Raw genomic sequence first — 17,754 nt, forward strand, 5'->3', positions numbered from 1 at the left:
TCCAGTATGTATAGCAGCAGGGGCTGTGGGTGTAACAATGGTATTGATGTCCTCATCATCCTCCCCTTCTTGAAATGAAGTCATCCTCGACGAAAGTTCATCGTCCTCACCCAAATAAGGCTTCAAATCTGCAATGTTAAAAGTGGGACTAACCCCAAAATCTACAGGCAGCTGAAGTTTATATGCATTATCATTTATTTTCTCTAACACCTTAAAAGGACCATCAGCACGTGGCATTAGCTTTGATTTGCGCAAATTAGGAAATCTATCCTTACGCAAATGTAACCAAACAAGATCTCCAGGTGCAAACACAACATGTTTTCTACCCTTATCTCCAGCAAGTTTATATTTAACATGTTAGGAATTACCAAAACAACCCAGGGATAGTTGCACTTTCAATGGCACGTATCCATTGTTAGTCTAATGCTCACGGTTCGAATAAATAATCCGTTTGGGATATTGGTTCCCAATTATTAATAATCTCCCGTCTGTAATTAGATAAAGATTACATCAAAACTGGTCTCAGATTTGACAAAAAAGTACAATGCTACTTTGTATTGGTGTCCATATGACAATACGATAAGTTTCCTGAACTTCAAATTAGTTTTGGATGTACTAGAATTTAAAAATCAAGATTCTCAATGTTTGAAATTGGTTGCACGGGGAGTAAACATGCACCGAGTGAGACACATGTGTTTTTGCAATCCATTTAGGTGCATTGTCACGTGTGCATGTAGCTCAAATTTGATTTTTGCACATTATACCCGTAGAAAATCAATCAATCAATGTACTAAAACTTCTTAATGATCTCTATGATTTTTTTGAAATTAAAACGTCCCTCCTTTGGTAACATGTATGTTCACCGCAGGATAATTAATTTAACATGCATCGTAGTTATGGTAGATTCGCGGTGTGTGTGTGGGTCTGTGCGTCTGGGGGTGGCAGGTGGCTCGCAGTACACCACGAGTTGTGAGCCACCGTGTGGGTTGGCCGTTTTGTTAGGTAGGCCGGTCCCAAATCAGGGTCGTGAAATCGTTATTTAAAACATTACACAACCCTGTCATACATAAATGTTTTGGCCACATGCAGTCGATGGTTGTCCTACACGACACTCGATACTCGCGTGTGATGCTTTCTGTTGGCCCGCGAGGTCGTCGTCCATCACTTTGATGAACAACCAGTAGTGAGGTTAATTTGACCAGCAAGGTAGAATCTTTTTTGTTTGTGTTATGGTGGTATATAGTATGCGTCGAAGAGGTGGGAGGGGACTAGCATATATACTATACGTACACGTCCGTGAACAAGTACACCTCACTCAGTGTTGGGAATTTTTGGTTTCCGAGGCACGTGCCACATCAAAATTGTGAAATTAGTTATTCAAACATTAGACAACACCTTTTTGGGCCACATGCTGATAGAGGCAAAGGTGTCCCGATGTTTCGATGAGATGGTGGCTATCGTATCTATGGGAGTCCACCTTGACGATCCGACTACGAACGTGCGAGGCGTCGCGCCTTAGCAACCGCTAAACCAACTTCCGAGGGGTTATTGACCACGCCGGAGGACGATCTACCTGACCACGAGGGTCTGTTTCCTGCGAGCAAACGAAGAACAAGCAAGAAACTGAGATTGCAATCTGGATATTGCAAATATAAGATGAAAGCATTATTGATCGAGGTGGGGTTCTATGACGTCTTGGTCTGGTCGTTGGACACAAACGAAGTACGCGAAGTTGCAGCTATGGAGAACTTTTAGTCTAAACAAAACCCAAAGTCTAAACGATGCCCTAAGGGCTATATATATGGAGGAAGAGGGGAGGATTTCGTGGCTCTTGGAGGAGGGGTCCGAAACGAACCCTAACTCTTGTTTCCCCACACATACGAACTCTAAAAACAAGCTATACTTAAGTATTTAGAAAAACAAGCTATAATAAGGTGATGCAGCACCTAAAATACCCTCTCGTCGGAATTTATGAAGTGGCATCTTGTATATTTCGTCCAAGGCTTCATGCACTCCTTATGGTGGCTTCAAGGTCCTGAAATCATCACTTGTAACTCCGTTCTGGATCCCCTTGCACATGCCATCATCTCCATGCTTGAACTTGTTCCAAGGTTCATCTTTCTTGTCCAAGCTAGGCCCTTCATTTGTAAGCAAAACAAATGTATCTAATTTAGGCAGCATAATATTCTCATGAACATTAGAATCATTACCAAGAAACGAAAGTACCTGATAATTCAATTGGCGTGCGCGAGCTCTAGTAATTGGTCCAGTATGTATAGCAGCAGGGGCTGTGGGTGTAACAATGGTATTGATGTCCTCATCATCCTCCCCTTCTTGAAATTAAGTCGTCCTCGACGAAAGTTCATCGTCCTCACCCAAATAAGGCTTCAAATCTGCAATGTTAAAAGTAGGACTAACCCTAAAATCTACAGGCAGCTAAAGTTTATATGCATTATCATTTATTTTCTCTAACACCTTAAAAGGACCATCAGCACGTGGCATTAGCTTTGATTTGCGCAAATTAGGAAATCTATCCTTACGCAAATGTAACCAAACAAGAACTCCAGGTGCAAACACAACATGTTTTCTACCCTTATCTCCAGCAAGTTTATATTTAGCATTCATACGCTCAATGTTTTCCTTAGTTAACTCATGCATTTTTAAAATCAATTCAGCATGTTCTTTAGCATCAACATTAACCTTCTGCGATGATGGAAGAGGCAACAAATCAATAGGTGCACGAGGTAGGAAACCATACACAATTTCAAAAGGGCACATCTTAGTAGTAGAATGCAATGAACGATTATAAGCAAATTCAATATGAGGCAAGCATTCTTCCCACATTTTCTTGTTATTCTTGAAAACAGCCCTAAGCATAGTAGACAATGTTCTATTGACTACTTCAGTTTGTCCATCAGTTTGGCGGTGACAAGTAGTACTAAAGAGCAGTTTAGTCCCCAACTCAGCCCATAAACATCTCCAAAAGTGGCTAAGAAATTTATTATCACGATCTGAAACAATAGTATTTGGCACACCATGCAAGCGAATAATTTCACGAAAGAACAAATCAGCAACATTAACAGCATCATCGCTTTTATGACATGGTATAAAGTGTGCCATTTTCGAGAACCTATCCACGACAACAAATATGCTATCCCTCCCCTTCTTTGTTCGAGGTAAACCTAAAACAAAGTCCATAGATATATCCTCCCAAGGAACACTAGGTACAGGCAAAGGCATATATAAACCATGAGGATTGAGTCGTGACTTAGCTTTTTGACATGTAGTGCAGCGAGCAATAAAACGCTCAACATCCCGTATGTAAGAAGGATGTTACAAAGAAACATGTAGTGCAGCGAGCAATAAAACGCTCAGCATATATAAAACATATATAAACCCTAGATTTCAGCACCATTGCTGTACCTCTCAACGAGCTTACAAAGAAGGATGTGCCTTTTGTTTGGGGTTCCGTACAGGAAGAAGCCTTCACGGTATTGAAAGATAAGTTGACACATGCTCCTTTACTCAAACTTTCTGATTTTTATAAGAATTTTGAGCTTGAATGTGATGCTAGTGGAATTGGATTAGGAGGTGTGTTATTACAAGATGGCAAACCTGTTGCATACTTTTCTGAAAAATTGAGTGGGCCTAGTCTGAACTATTCTACTTATGATAAAGAATTATATGCTCTTGTTCGGACCTTAGAAACATGGCAACATTATTTATGGCCAAAGGAATTTGTTATACATTCTGATCATGAATCTTTGAAACACATTAATAGTCAAGCAAAACTAAACCGTAGACATGCTAAATGGGTTGAATTCATTGAGACTTTCCCTTATGTTATTAAACACAAGAAGGGTAAAGAAAATGTTATTGCTGATGCATTGTCTCATCATTATACTATGCTTTCACAACTTGACTTTAAAATATTTGGTTTGGAGACCATCAAAGATTGATATGTGCATGATGCTGAATTTAAAGATGTATTGTAGAATTGTAAGGAAGGGAGAACATGGAACAAGTTCGTTCTTAACGATGGATTTGCGTTTCGTGCTAACAAGCTATGCATTCCAGCTAGCTCCGTTCGTCTTTTGTTGTTGTCGGAGGCGCATGGAGGAGGATTAATGGGACACTTTGGCGTCAAGAAGACGGAGGATATACTTCCTACACATTTCTTTTGGCCAAAGATGAGACGGGGTGTTGAGCGTTTTATTGCTCGCTGCACTACATGTCAAAAAGCTAAGTCACGACTCAATCCTCATGGTTTATATATGCCTTTGCCTGTACCTAGTATTCCTTGGGAAGATATATCTATGGACTTTGTTTTAGGTTTACCTCGAAAAAAGAAGGGGAGGGATAGCATATTTGTTGTCGTGGATAGGTTCTCGAAAATGGCACACTTTATACCATGTCATAAAAGCGATGATGCTGTTAATGTTGCTGATTTGTTCTTTCGTGAAATTATTCGCTTGCATGGTGTGCCAAATACTATTGTTTCAGATTGTGATACTAAATTTCTTAGCCACTTTTGGAGATGTTTATGGGCTAATTTGGGGACTAAACTGCTTTTTAGTACTACTTGTCACCCCCAAACTGATGGACAAACTGAAGTAGTCAATAGAAAATTGTTTACTATGCTTAGGGCTGTTTTGAAAAATAACATGAAAATGTGGGAAGAATGCTTGCCTCATATTGAATTTGCTTATAATCGTTCATTGCATTCTACTACTAAGATGTGCCCTTTTGAAATTGTGTATGGTTTCTTACCTCGTGCACCTATTGATTTGTTGCCTCTTCCATCGTCGCAGAAGGTTAATTTTGATGCTAAAGAACGTTCTGAATTGATTTTAAGAATGCATGAGTTAACTAAGGAAAACAGTGAGCGTATGAATGCTAAATATAAACTTGCTGGAGATAAGGGTAGAAAACATGTTGTGTTTGCACCTGGAGTTCTTGTTTGGTTACATTTGCGTAAGGATAGATTTCCTAATTTGCGCAAATCAAAGCTAATGCCACGTGCTGATGGTCCTTTTAAGGTGTTAGAGAAAATAAATGATAATGCATATAAACTTTAGCTGCCTGTAGATTTTGGGGTTAGTCCCACTTTTAACATTGTGGATTTGAAGCCTTATTTGGGTGAGGACGATGAACTTTCGTCGAGGACGACATCATTTCAAGAAGGGGAGGATCATGAGGACATCAATACCATTGTTACACCCACAGCCCCTGCTGCTATACATACTGGACCAATTACTAGAGCTCGCGCATGCCAATTGAATTATGAGGTACTTTCGTTTCTTGGTAACGATTCTAATGTTCATGAGAATATTATGCTGCCTAAATTAGATACATTTGTTTTGCTTACAAATGAAGGGCCTAGCTTGGACAAGAAAGATGAACCTTGGAACAAGTTCAAGCATGGAGATGATGGCATGCGCAAGGGGATCCAGAACGGAGTTACAAGTGATGATTTCGGGACTTTGAAGCCACCATAAGGAGTGCATAAAGCCTTGGACGAAACATACAAGATGACACTTCATAAGTTTCGTCCAGAGGCTATTTTAGGTGCTGCGTCACCTTATTATTGGGCCAGGCCCATGTTTTTTCGAAATACTTAAGTATAGGCTGTTTTTAGAGTCCGTATGTGTGGGGAAACAAGAGTTAGGGTTGGTTTCGGACCCCTCCTCCAAGGGTCATGAAATCCTCCCTCTTCCTCCATATATACAGCCCTTAGGGCATCGTTTCGACTTTGGGTTTTGTTTAGATTAAAAGTTCGCCATAGCTGCAACTTCACGTACTTCGTTTGTGTCCAACGACCAGACCAAGACGTCACAGAACCCCACCTTGATCAATAAAGCTTTCATCTTATATTCGCAATATCTAGATTGCAATCTCAGTTTCTTGCTTGTTCTTCGTTCGCTCGCAGGAAACAGACCCTCGTGGTCAGGTTGATCATGCTCCGGCATGGTCAATAACCCCTCGGAAGTTGGTTTAGCGATTGCTAAGGCGCGACATCTCGCACGTTCGTAGTCGGATCGTCAAGGTCGACTCCCACAGAAACGATAGCCACCGTCTCATCAAAACATCGGGACGCCTTTGCCTCTATCAAGTGGTATCAGATTTCCAGGTTGCTCGGTGAGATTTTACAGTTTTTCGTAGTTTAGATAGAGTCTGTTCTTCATACCTACAGTCCACGAAAAAAAGCCAAAAAAATTAGGGTTAGTTCATCATATCCGAACCAATCTGAGCCTTTGCATAGTCTTTTCAGTATTTTGCTTTGTTGAATTTGCGGTTGCATTATCGTGTCTAGTTGTTGGTCTTGGAGTCTAGTCTTTTAGAGTTTTGAGTTCTAGTCATAAGTTGTTACGCCGCCGCCGCACCATCATCATCGCCCCTGCCATCTACCACCACCGCTTATCGGCCATCGATCCATATCCATATACCACCAGCAATCCGTCTCCATATACCATCACCAATCCGTATCCATATACCACCACCAATCCGTATCCATATACCACCACCGCTGCCATATCCTACCGTCATATATCCACCAACAATTCGAGTTCCATTCATATTAGGTTTGTTTTCGAGGTCCGTCTAATTTCCGATTCGTCTTTCCTTGCCTGAGTAGGTTTCCGGAAAAAAAGTCTGGAGACCCCCGGGCAGTTTTTAGGCCAAAATTTTCACAGGCAAAAATATTTTTTTCGCTATCCCATTTTTAGGCTTTTCTGAGTCTTTTGAGCTACGTGCCATCATAGTGATTTTTTGTCGCACTTTTTCATCGTCACTGCCCTGATTTCTGAAAAAAAGTCAAAAAAATTTCGTGCCCATCCTGTCAGTTTGACGAGGGAAGAGTTTTGAGACACTCGCCATTATAGTGATTTTTTGCAAAAAAAAAGAGGTGCACAAAAAAAATAAAGAGGAGCGCCAAAAAAAGAGCGGAAAAAAGTTCCAGAGTGTGCTTTTCCCTTGTTTACGTGCAGCGCCATGATTTTGTTAGTGTTCTAGGCTCGCGTCTCTAGCACGGTCCAGCCTAGGACCAGCATAGTACCGTCGTTGCGTTTATTCAACTTCGCATCTCTGAATTGATTATTGCTGACCCTTTTTGCTACCATATTATAAGCCTTCCCAGCTCCACATACATCTACGTCGTGCGTTTGACTCTCCCTGGTAATCGCTCTATCCAGGCTTTGAGAGTTTTGACTACGACGGTTGCCGATCACCGCCTGCTGCTTGGTAAGAACTGGTAATCATTTGAGATTTGCTTGACGGATTTGTGACATCCACCACCACCTCTTGTTAGTAGTCTGTAGGATCATATTCTTGTGTGTTTCTATTGCTGCTAACCATGGCAGGATCACAAGCCGACGAGACTGACTGGGAGAACATGACGAATAAGGAGTTGCATGATAAATTTCAGCAAATGATGAGTGGACAGGTGCAAGATGTGCTAAACAGATTTGAAGAGGCCATGGAGAAGATAGATGGCATGGAGAAGACGTTCGAAACAAAGCTCGATAACAAGTTTAATGAATTGCTCGCGCGTCTTCCACCACCACCACCGGCTGCCCCTAACGCGCCTCTACAACAACAACAACGTCGCTTTCCAAATAAAGTGGGACGAGCACAGCGCATTCCCATTAACCCTGGGCAAAATTCTGGTGCCGCTGTTGATGCTTTTGACGCTCCTGCTGCTACTACAGAGGTGGAGGACCATTACGATGATGACGTTGACCAAAATCAGAACTACGTGCAACCACCAGCACCACCACCACCAGGTCGTCCTCATGCATATCATCGCAACGGTAGGGTTGCACCACCACCTAAGGTACATGACCATCTTCCTAAACTAAAATTGAATATTTCACCATTTGAGGGTAGATATGTTCCTGATATATATCTTACTTGGGAGTTAGAAACTGAACAACGATTTACATGTTTACAATATCCTGAGGAGAGACGTGTTCCTGCTGCTGTTTGTGCTTTCACTAGCTTTGCATGTGTTTGGTGTTCTGAACATTGTAGATTATATCCTATTCCAACTACTTGGGTTGCTTTAAAAACTGCTATGCGTACTCGTTGGGTTCCACCATATTATCAACGTGAATTACTTCAAAAATTGCAGCGTTTAAGACAAGGAAAAAATTCGGTAGAAGAATATTATTAGGAATTACAAACTGGCATGATTAGATGTGGTATTGTTGAGGGGAATGAAGCTATGCTTGCACGTTTTATGGGTGGATTGAATAGAGAGATTCAGACCATTCTAGAGTATTAGGAGTATACTAATATCACTCGTTTATTCCATCTTGCTTGTAAAGCTGAACGTGAAGTGCAAGATTGGTAGGCACTGGCGTGAACTAACTTTTCTTCAGGTCGATCTTCATCATGGACACCACGTGCATCCTCTACTTCCACTCCACCAACACCTCCATCAGGTGCCACCTCCAGCCGTGATACAAGAAAGCAGGCACAACCACCACTATCTGCCAAGAGCACACCTGCCGGACCTGCGCAGAGCTCTTCTTCTTCCATGGCATCAACATGGCACACAAGTGATATTATTTGTCGCCGTTGTAAGTGAAGAGGACATTTTGCGGGAGAATACCAATCTCAGCGTGTGATGATTGCTACTGAGGATGGTGGGTATGTGTCCGCTAGTGACTATGATGAGGAGACTTTGGCTCTTATTACACATGAAGAACACGGTGGAGAGGATTCTGATCATGAGACGCAATACATGGCTGCTGAAGATGCTGACAGGTATGAATGTTTAGTTGCTCAACATGTTTTGAGTGTGCAGGTTACACAAGCTGAGAAAAATCAGAGGCATAATTTGTTCCATACAAAGGGAGTTGTGAAGGAACGTTCTGTTCACGTCATCATAGATGGAGGGAGTTGCAATAACTTGGCTAGCATGGAGATGGTGGAGAAGCTATCTCTCACCGCAAGACCACATCCACATCCTTACTACATCCAATGGTTCAACAACAGCGGCAAGGTTAGGTAACACGTACTGTTCGTGTGCATTTTAGTATCTCTACATATGCTGATTATGTTGATTGTGATGTGGTACCTATGCAAGCATGTTCCTTATTACTTGGTAGACCATGGCAATTTGATAAAAATTCTGTACACCATGGTAGAAACAATCAGTATACTCTTGTTCATAAGGATAAAAATATTACTTTGCTTCCTATGACTCCTGATTCCATTTTGAAAGATGATATTAATAGAGCTAATAAAGCAAAACAGGAGAAAAATAAAAGTGAAAATCAGATTGTGGCAAAAGAATTTGAGCAACTAATGCAGCCTAATAATAAACCATCTAGTGTTGCTTCTGAAATTAAATTGAAAACTGCATGTTTACTTGCCACCAAATATGATATTGATGATTTAGATTTTAGCAAATCTGTTTGCTATGCTTTTGTGTGCAAAGAGGCATTATTTTCATTCGAGGACATGCCTTCCTCTTTGCCTCCTGCTGTCACTAACATTTTGCAGGAGTTCGCTAACGTCTTTCCACAAGACGTGCCACCGGGATTACCACCTATTCGGGGGATTGAGCATCAAATTGACTGAATTCCCGGTGCATCATTACCCAACCGTGCACCATACCGTACCAATCCAGTGGAGACGAAGGAGATTATGCGTCAAGTACAAGAACTGCTCGACAAAGTTTATATACGCGAATCCCTTAGTCCTTGTGCTGTTCCTATCATTTTAGTGCCGAAAAAGGATGGTACGTCACCTATGTGCGTTGATTGTAGAGGCATTAATAATATTACTATTCGTTATCGTCATCCTATTCCTAGGCTAGATGATATGCTTCATGAATTGAGTGGCTCTACAATATTCTCCGTATGAAATTGGGAGATGAATGGAAAACAGCATTTAAAACTAAGTTTGGATTATATGAGTGGTTAGTCATGCCTTTTGGGTTAACTAATGCACCTAGTACTTTCATGAGGTTAATGAACGAAGTTTTACGTGCTTTCATTGGACGATTTGTGGTAGTTTACTTTGATGACATATTGATTTATAGAAAATCTTTGGAGGAACATTTACGTGCTGTTTTTATTGCGCTACGTGATGCATGTTTGTTTGGTAACCTTGGAAAGTGCACCTTTTGTACCAACCGAGTATCTTTTCTTGGCTATGTTGTAACTCCACAGGGAATTGAAGTTGATAAAGCCAAGATTGAAGCTATTGAGAGTTGGCCGCAACCCAAAACGGTCACACAAGTGAGGAGTTTCCTTGGCTTTGCTGGTTTCTATAGGCGTTTTGTGAGAGATTTCAGCACCATTGCTGCACCTCTCAACGAGCTTGCAAAGAAGGATGTGCCTTTTGTTTGGGGTACCGCACCGGAAGAAGCCTTCACGGTATTGAAAGATAAGTTGACACATGCTCCTTTACTCCAACTTCCTGATTTTAATAAGACTTTTGAGCTTGAATGTGATGCTAGTGGAATTGGATTAGGAGGTGTGTTATTACAAGATGGCAAACCTGTTGCATACTTTTCTAAAAAATTGAGTGGGCCTAGTATGAACTATTCTACTTATGATAAAGAATTATATGCTCTTGTTCAGACCTTAGAAACATGGCAACATTATTTAAGGCCAAAGGAATTTGTTATACATTCTGATCATGAATATTTGAAACGCATTAAAAGTCAAGCAAAACTGAACCGTATACATGCTTAATGGGTTGAATTCATTGAGACTTTCCCTTATGTCATTAAACACAAGAAGGGTAAAGAAAATGTTATTGCTGATGCATTGTCTCGTCGTTATACTATGCTTTCACAACTTGACTTTAGAATATTTGGTTTGGAGACCAACAAAGATCAATATGTGCATGATGCTGAATTTAAAGATGTATTGCAGAATTGTAAGGAAGGGAGAACTTGGAACAAGTTCGTTCTTAACGATGGATTTGTGTTTCGTGCTAACAAGCTATGCATTCCAGCTAGCTCCGTTCGTCTTTTGTTGTTGCAGGAGGCGCATGGAGGAGGATTAATGGGACACTTTGGCGTCAAGAAGACGGAGGATATACTTGCTACACATTTCTTTTGGCCAAAGATGAGACGGGATGTTGAGCGTTTTGTTGCTCGCTGCACTACATGTCAAAGAGCTAAGTCACGAACTCAATCCTCATGGTTTATATATGCCTTTGCCTGTACCTAGTGTTCCTTGGGAGGATATATCTATGGACTTTGTTTTAGGTTTACCTCGAACAAAGAAGGGGAGGGATAGCATATTTGTTGTCGTGGATAGGTTCTCGAAAATGGCACACTTTATACCATGTCATAAAAGCGATGATGCTGTTAATGTTGCTGATTTGTTCTTTCGTGAAATTATTCGCTTGCATGGTGTGCCAAATACTATTGTTTCAGATCGTGATAATAAATTTCTTAGCCACTTTTGGAGATGTTTATGGGCTGAGTTGGGGACTAAACTGCTCTTTAGTACTACTTGTCACCGCCAAACTGATGGACAAACTGAAGTAGTCAATAGAACATTGTCTACTATGCTTAGGGCTGTTTTCAAGAATAACAAGAAAATGTGGGAAGAATGCTTGCCTCATATTGAATTTGCTTATAATCGTTCATTGCATTCTACTACTAAGATGTGCCCTTTTGAAATTGTGTATGGTTTCCTACCTCGTGCACCTATTGATTTGTTGCCTCTTCCATCATCGCAGAAGGTTAATGTTGATGCTAAAGAACATGCTGAATTGATTTTAAAAATGCATGAGTTAACTAAGGAAAACATTGAGCGTATGAATGCTAAATATAAACTTGCTGGAGATAAGGGTAGAAAACATGTTGTGTTTGCACCTGGAGTTCTTGTTTGGTTACATTTGCGTAAGGATAGATTTCCTAATTTGCGCAAATCAAAGCTAATGCCACGTGCTGATGGTCCTTTTAAGGTGTTAGAGAAAATAAATGATAATGCATATAAACTTTAGCTGCCTGTAGATTTTAGGGTTAGTCCTACTTTTAACATTGCAGATTTGAAGCCTTATTTGGGTGAGGACGATGAACTTTCGTCGAGGACGACTTAATTTCAAGAAGGGGAGGATGATGAGGACATCAATACCATTGTTACACCCACAGCCCCTGCTGCTATACATACTGGACCAATTACTAGAGCTCGCGCACGCCAATTGAATTATCAGGTACTTTCGTTTCTTGGTAATGATTCTAATGTTCATGAGAATATTATGCTGCCTAAATTAGATACATTTGTTTTGCTTACAAATGAAGGGCCTAGCTTGGACAAGAAAGATGAACCTTGGAACCAGTTCAAGCATGGAGATGATGGCATGTGCAAGGGGATCCAGAACGGAGTTACAAGTGATGATTTCAGGACCTTGAAGCCACCATAAGGAGTGCATGAAGCCTTGGACGAAATATACAAGATGCCACTTCATAAATTCCGACGAGAGGGTATTTTAGGTGCTGCATCACCTTATTATTGGGCCAGGCCCATGTTTTTCTAAATACTTAAGTATAGCTTGTTTTTAGAGTCCGTATGTGTGGGGAAACAAGAGTTAGGGTTCGTTTCGGACCCCTCCTCCAAGAGCCACGAAATCCTCCCCTCTTCCTCCATATATACAGCCCTTAGGGAGTCGTTTAGACTTTTGGTTTTGTTTAGATTAAAAGTTCGCCATAGCTGCAACTTCGCGTACTTCGTTTGTGTCCAACGACCAGACCAAGACGTCATAGAACCCCACCTCGATCAATAATGCTTTCATCTTATATTTGCAATATCCAGATTGCAATCTCAGTTTCTTGCTTGTTCTTCGTTTGCTCGCAGGAAACAGACCCTCGTGGTCAGGTAGATCGTCCTCCGGCGTGGTCAATAACCCCTCGGAAGTTGGTTTAGCGATTGCTAAGGCGCGACGTCTCGCACGTTCGTAGTCGGATCGTCAAGGTGGACTCCCATAGATACGATAGCCACCATCTCATCGAAACATCGGGACACCTTTGCCTCTCAGCATGTGGCCCAAAAAGGTGTTGTCTGATGTTTGAATAACTAATTTCACAATTTTGATGTGGCACGTGCCTCAGAAACCAAAAATTCCCAACACTGAGTGAGGTGTACTTGTTCACGGACGTGTACGTATAGTATATATGCTAGTCCCCTCCCACCTCTTCGACGCATACTATATACCACCATAACACAAACAAAAAAGATTCTACCTTGCTGGTCAAATTAACCTCACTGCTGGTTGTTCGTCAAAGTGATGGACGACGACCTCGCGGGCCAACAGAAAGCATCGCACGCGAGTATCGAGTGTCGTGTAGGACAACCATCGACTGCATGTGGCCATAACATTTATGTAGTACAGGGTTGTGTAATGTTTTAAATAACGATTTCACGACTCTGATTTGGCACCGGCCTGCCTAACAAAACGGCCAACCCACACGGTGGCTCACAACTCGTGGTGTACTGCGAGCCACCTGCCACCCCCAGACGCACAGACCCACACACACACCGCGAATCTACCGTAACTACGATGCATGTGAAATTAATTATCCTGCGGTGAACATACATGTTACCAAAGGAGGGACGTTTTAATTTCAAAAAAATCATAGAGATCATTAAGAAGTTTTAGTACATTGATTGATTGATTTTCTACGGGTATAATGTGCAAAAATCAAATTTGAGCTACATGCACACGTGACAATGCACCTAAATGGATTGCAAAAACACATGTGTCTCACTCGGTGCATGTTTACTCCCCGTGCAACCAATTTCAAACATTGAGAATCTTGATTTTTAAATTCTAGTACATCCAAAACTAATTTGAAGTTCAGGAAACTTATCGTATTGTCATATGGACACCAATACAAAGTAGCATTGTACTTTTTTGTCAAATCTGAGACCAGTTTTGATGTAATCTTTATCTAATTACAGACGGGAGATTATTAATAATTGGGAACCAATATCCCAAACGGATTATTTATTCGAACCGTGAGCATTAGACTAACAATGGATACGTGCCATTGAAAGTGCAACTATCCCTGGGTGGTTTTGGTAATTCCTAACAACATATAGCTCATTGAGCTAACATTATTCCAAGATTAATATTTCAGGAAAAGCTCAATGAATGGCATGGCATGGATGAGGAAAGTGGATCCCTCAAAATTCTAAAGGATAAAAAGTTTGGCTCAAGCTTGAAGCTCAAGACTCTACATTTTATATTTTAGTAATCCAAGATCACATTGAGTCTATAGGAAAAGCCAATACTAATAAGGAAGGATGAGGTGTTTCTTAATGGCTTGCTTGCTCAAAATGCTTAGTGATATGCTCCAAAATCCTCAACTACCTTCCCACATCCACATATGACCTAAACCAAAAGTCAAACTCGGCCCCACCGATTCTTTCTATCCGGCGCCACCGAGTTTCAAATGTCATAACCACTGCCACAAACCCTAGGCAAATGGGTTTCACAAATAGGGATCTTGGTCTCACCGAGATGGAATTGCAATCTCTTTGTTTCCCTTCGTAACGTTTTGGTCTTACCGAGATGAGCGATCGGTCCCACCGAGATTGCAATGTAAACTCTCTGTTTCCCATTTGTAACATTTCGGTCTCACCGAGATGAGAGAATCGGTCCCACTGAGTTTACCTGACCAACTCTTTGGTTAGCTTATTACAAAAATCGGTCCCACCGAGTTTGTGTAATCGGTCATCCCGAGATTACGTTATGCCCTAACCCTAACCATATCGGTCCTACCGAGTTGCATCTCAGTCCCACCGAAAATCCTAACGGTCACTAGGTTTGCTGAATCGGTCCGACCGAGTTTAACCATTTGGTCCCACCGAGTTTGGCAAATTGTGTGTAACGGTTAGATTTTGTGTGGAGGCTATATATACCCCTCCACCCACTCTTCATTCGTGGAGAGAGCCATCAGAACATACCTACACTTACACATTTTCTGAGAGAGAACCACCTACACTTGTGTTGAGGTCAAGATATTCCATTCCAACCATATGAATCTTGATCTCTAGCCTTCCCCAAGTTGCTTTCCAGTCAAATATTCTTTCCACCAAATCCAAATCCTGTGTGAGAGAGTTGAGTGTTGGGGAGACTATCATTTGAAGCACAAGAGCAAGGAGTTCATCATCAACACACCATTTGTTACTTCTTGGAGAGTGGTGTCTCCTAGATTGGCTAGGTGTCACTTGGGAGCCTCCGACAAGATTGTGGAGTTGAACCAAGGAGTTTGTAAGGGCAAGGAGATCGCCTACTTTGTGAAGATCTACCACTAGTGAGGAAAGTCCTTCGTGGGCGACGACCGTGATGGAATAGACAAGGTTGCTTCTTCGTGGACCCTTCGAGGGTGGAGCCCTCCGTGGACTCACGCAACCGTTACCCTCCGTGGGTTGAAGTCTCCATCAACGTGGATGTACGATAGTGCCACCTATCGGAACCACGACAAAAACATCCGTGTCTCAATCCTCCAAACCCTTCCCTTTACATTCTTGCAAGTTGCATGCTTTACTTTCCGCTGCTCATATACTCTTTTGCATGCTTGCTTCAATTGTGTGGAGATTGCTTGACTTGTGCTAAGATAGCTAAAATATGCCAAGAACTAAAATTGGGAAAAGGCTAGATTTTTATTTGGTCAAGTAGTCTAATCACCCCCCCTCTAGACATACTTTCGATCCTACAAGTGGTATCAGAGCTTTGGTTTCCATTTGCTTTGATTTCCATAGCTTTTGGCGGTCATAGCCTTGGTTTCACAACCTAGGAGAGTATGGCGTCTAGCGAGGGAAATTATCACCGTAGAGGTCCTTACTTTGATGGCACTAATTTTCCTAGTTGGAAGCATAATATGAAAATGCATATTCTTGGACATAACCCCACCGTTTGGACTATTGTGTGTATTGGCTTGCAAGGTGAATTCTTTGATGGGAAAGAACCGAACCGTGAAGCTACCGCGGAAGAGTTGAAGATGCTGCAATATAACGCTCAAGCTTGTGATATCCTCTTCAATGGATTGTGCCCCGAAGAATTCAACAAAATCAGCCGTCTTGAGAATGCAAAGGGAATTTGGGATACTTTAACTGATATGCACGAAGGTACCGACTCCGTCAAGGAATCCAAATTGGATGTGCTTCAAAGTCAACTTGACAAGTTCAAAATGAAGGATGGTGAAGGTGTCGCTGAAATGTACTCTAGGCTTGCTCTTATCACAAATGAGATTGCCGGCTTAGGGAGTGAAGAGATGACCGATAGATTCATCATCAAGAAGATCCTAAGAGCCTTGGATGGAAAATATGATACCGTGTGCACATTGATCCAAATGATGCCCAATTACAAAGATCTCAAGCCAACGGAAGTCATCGGAAGAATTTTTGCTCATGAGATGTCACTCAAGGATAAAGAGGAACTTCACAACAAATCAAGTGGTGCTTACAAAGCCTCATGTGAAGCCCCCACATCATCGAGTGAGAAACAAACCTTCAATGAAGAATTGAACTTAATGGTGAAGAACTTCAACAAGTTCTACAAGAGTAGAAGAAAAGAGAGAAGCTCCAAGTCAAGGTCCTACAATGACAAAAGATCTTCTAGTAGAGAGCGAAATTGCTACAATTGTGGAAGGCTCGGACACTATTCCAATGAGTGTACGGCCCCCTACAAGAGAAGAGAAGATTCTCCCAAGAGAAGTAGAAGAGAAGAATCACCATCTAGAGAAAGAAAGAGTAGAGATGATCGTTATGAACGAAGACCCTCACGGAGAAGAAAGGATTCGGAAAGAAAGGACAAGTCATCAAGGAGCTACACAAAACGAAGACATCAAGCTCATGTTGGTGAATGGGTATCCAGCTCTGATTCCGACAACCACTCCGAGAGAAGCTATCACTCCGACTCCGAATATACTCAAGATGAAGGTGTTGCCAGTCTAGCACTTGTGACAACCAACTCCTACGACATATTTGACTCACCAAATGAAGGAGTTGGAACATGCTTCATGGCTAAAGGCCCAAAGGTATCACACCCCGAGTATGTTGATTTCAATAGTGATGAAGATGAATTGTTAGGTGATGATGATTTACTTGTTGACAACTCTAGTGATGAATACTATGATGAAACGTCAATTAATCATGCTAATCAAGATAAAACGAATGACAATGATAAGGAGAAGATTGAGTCTCTAACTAAAGAACTAAACACTCTTAAGTTAGCTCATGAAACTATCTTAGGAGATCATCAAGAACTTGTAAGGACTCATGAGAAATTGCGCTTTGAAAAGCTCAACCTTGAGTAAGAGCATGAGTTCTTAAAAGCAATCAATGATGATCTTCGTACGAAAAGTTCTTCTTACGTTGCCAAGCGTTTACTCTTATCCACTTACATGCCTCAAGTCAAGTCTAGTAACAAGAACAAGAAAGATTCTTCCTCTAGTAGTAACAATAATCATGCTAAATCCAATATTGTTGCTTCTAGTAGTTCTCTTGATTCCACTAATGATTCTCTTAACCAAGTTACACTTGAGCAAGAAAATAACTTATTGAAGGGAATTATAGAGAAAGGTGTTTACAAGAGCCTTGCCGGAAGTAAGCAATTCGAGGAAATTATACGCAATCAAGGAAGGCATCGGAAGAATCAAGGTGTTGGTTTTGAACGAAAGTTCAATGCCAATGGAGTTGACTGGGAAGAAGATCAATACCCCAAGACAAAGTTTGTTCCTCAACAAGAGAAGTATGATCCTACTTCTCTCAAAGGGACACA

This window comes from Triticum urartu, chromosome 1, assembly GCF_003073215.2.
Source record: "Triticum urartu cultivar G1812 chromosome 1, Tu2.1, whole genome shotgun sequence".
NCBI classification, from domain to species: Eukaryota; Viridiplantae; Streptophyta; class Magnoliopsida; order Poales; family Poaceae; genus Triticum; species Triticum urartu.